This window comes from Poecilia reticulata, linkage group LG3 (assembly GCF_000633615.1).
Source record: "Poecilia reticulata strain Guanapo linkage group LG3, Guppy_female_1.0+MT, whole genome shotgun sequence".
Classification (NCBI taxonomy): domain Eukaryota; kingdom Metazoa; phylum Chordata; class Actinopteri; order Cyprinodontiformes; family Poeciliidae; genus Poecilia; species Poecilia reticulata.
In genome coordinates, this window is record NC_024333.1 from 14,766,912 (window position 1) to 14,769,250 (window position 2,339).

Genomic DNA, 2,339 nt, shown 5'->3' on the forward strand with positions numbered 1-2,339 from the left:
CTCAGAGCCTCACCTGCCTGCCCGCTCCAGCCCACTGCTCGTTGCCCCCTCCCCCGTCGGAAAGCCTTTCAAGACGACGTAAGCCGATAACCCCGGTCACCCATCGCACTTTACCCTCCTCTGGCCAGACCATTAACCTGTTCTCTCCGCTTCCAGGCGTGACTCAGACCTAGACCCACGGATCACCTTCAGAACCTTTTCATTGTTCTTTTCTAATAAAAATAGTAACTCACCAGTAGTCTCCGGGTCTGATTCTGCATGTGGGTTAGAAGTCTACCCTCGATCATGACAGTTACAGGGAGAACGGATCCTTATAGACATCTAAAATATATGGTTCCCCTGCTTTAACTCTTTAAAATAAAGAGCAAATGTTTTCAAACTTTCTGGATTTGTTGTTGATGAGAGGACTAAACAAAGTTAAAGACATTTTTTCGGTACTGTCAAGATGTATATGTGTACCGTATTTCATAATTGTCGGTCAAAGCATGGGTTGGGGCTGATTTGTTAAAGATTTCTAGGGGACGCTGTGGAAGAATTAGGCCACTCCCACGTGACCACGCTCTTTACCAAAAAACTCTGCGCATTAAAGCAAGTGAGACCAATTAGGTATCTGTCTTCTAACTCAATCAATCAATCAATCAATCAATCACATTTTATTTGTATTTCTGCTGCTGGTAGGATAAATGGATTTTTGATGTCACTTGTAAATAGTTCTTTGTAACGTCAGGTCGCTTTTTATATTGTTGCTACTAGTTTGACGTGATTTCTCATTGCTTCTTAGGATGCATTTCAGTGGTTTCTCACTGCAGCGTCTGAATGTACCTGGCTGATTAAGGTACCTTTTCATCTTACCTTACATGGTTTTATTATTGTCAGCAGAAACTTTATTGTCGTCTTTGGGTATTACAGATTGCTGCGTCTGTTTAGATGCTCTCAGCTAATCAATTACTAGGTCGTCTTCTAGAGCTGGAGTTGTAGCACAAGCAGTGCAGAACCAGAACAGTTTATATCTCCTTATTTTTATGAATTAGTTTATGGGGCACAGCCTTATAGGACTGGGTTGAGGCAATGTGGTTTTTGTTTTTGTTTAACATTATTTTGTGTTTCTACTAATTTGGTTTGCAGTTGTTTTTTTGGTTAAGTTTCAGATTGCTTTTAGTCTTGTCCTGTGTTTGTGTGCTTTATTGGGTTTTAAATTAGAATAATAAAGTCCATTTTTAATATTGTGAAAGAATGTATAAATAAAATATATTTTGTATACTATTTCTGTTTCATCATTTTAGGCCAGACATACCTGGGTATTGTTAATTGGGAGACTCTAGGCCACTTGATATTTCAGTGGTCTACCAGTTGGCTTTAGGGCCACGTCCTCAGTCACAATCCGGATTCTTTCCCCCCCGTGTTACAATTTTCTGGCATTTCCGCAACAAGGCATTTCAAAGTGCTTTACATCATAACAAAGATATAAACACAAAGTCGTGCAACATAGAATCAGCAATCAAAACATGACATTAAGTCAAGTACCATTGTTAAATTCGTAATTGATTAAGTTTCAAATACAACTCTAAACAGGTGGGTTTTTAGTTTAGATTTAAAGGAAGTCAGTGTTTCAGTTTTCTGGAAGTTGTTCCAGATTTGTGGTGCATAGAAGCTGAATGCTGCTTTTCCTCATTTGGTTCTGGTTCTGGAGATGCAAAGCAGACCAGAAACAGAAGACCTGAGGCATCTGGAAGGTTGATACTACAACAGGAGATATTAATGTATTGTGGTGCTAAATCGTTCAGTGATTTATAAACTAACATCAGTATTTTAAAGTGTATTCCTGGAGCTACAGGGAGCCAGTGTAGGGACTTTAAAACTGGTGTTATGTCTCTATCTTCCTGGTTTTAGTGAGAACGCAAGCAGCAGCGTTCTGGATCTGCTGCAGCTGTTTGATTTGTTAGTCAGACTGGTGAAGACGCAGTTGCAGTAATCAATGCAACTAAAGACAAATGCATGGACGAGTTTCTCTAGATCTCACTTTGACATAAGTCTTCTAATCCTAAAGAAGTTCTTCAGGTAGTAGAAGGTCGACTTTGTGATTGTCTTTATGTGGCTCTGAAGGTTTAGGTCAGAGTCCATCACTACTCCCAGGTTTCAGGCCTGATCACTATGTTTTAGTTGTAATAATTGAAGCTGTGCATTGACTCTAGATTAGCGGTTCTCAACGTGGGCGGTACCGCAACCCAGGGGGCGTTCAGAGAACGGCAGGGGGCGCTGGCAGACATTTTTACAAAAGGGGGGCGCTGGGATGCCTTTGGGGGGCGTTTAGTCGAAGGTAAACTTTACACCTTAAATCC

General features: G+C 40.7%; 1 protein-coding gene across 7 annotated transcripts in view; it reads left to right on the plus strand.

Annotated features, from left to right (window-relative positions):
* The window catches only part of dok4 (docking protein 4), a 48,500-nt gene that overhangs the window by 18,759 nt on the left and 27,402 nt on the right, over window positions 1-2,339 (plus strand). Inside the window, exons 1-2 of one of the 7 annotated variants that reach the window (XM_017304133.1) lie at window positions 1-78; window positions 782-835. The exons of 4 other annotated variants lie outside the window; for them this stretch is intronic. The gene's annotated coding sequence lies outside the window, so the exon portion shown is untranslated. The remainder of the gene's footprint in view (window positions 79-781; window positions 836-2,339) is intronic. 2 more of the 7 variants (XM_008405019.2, XM_017304134.1) reach the window with 2 other exon arrangements.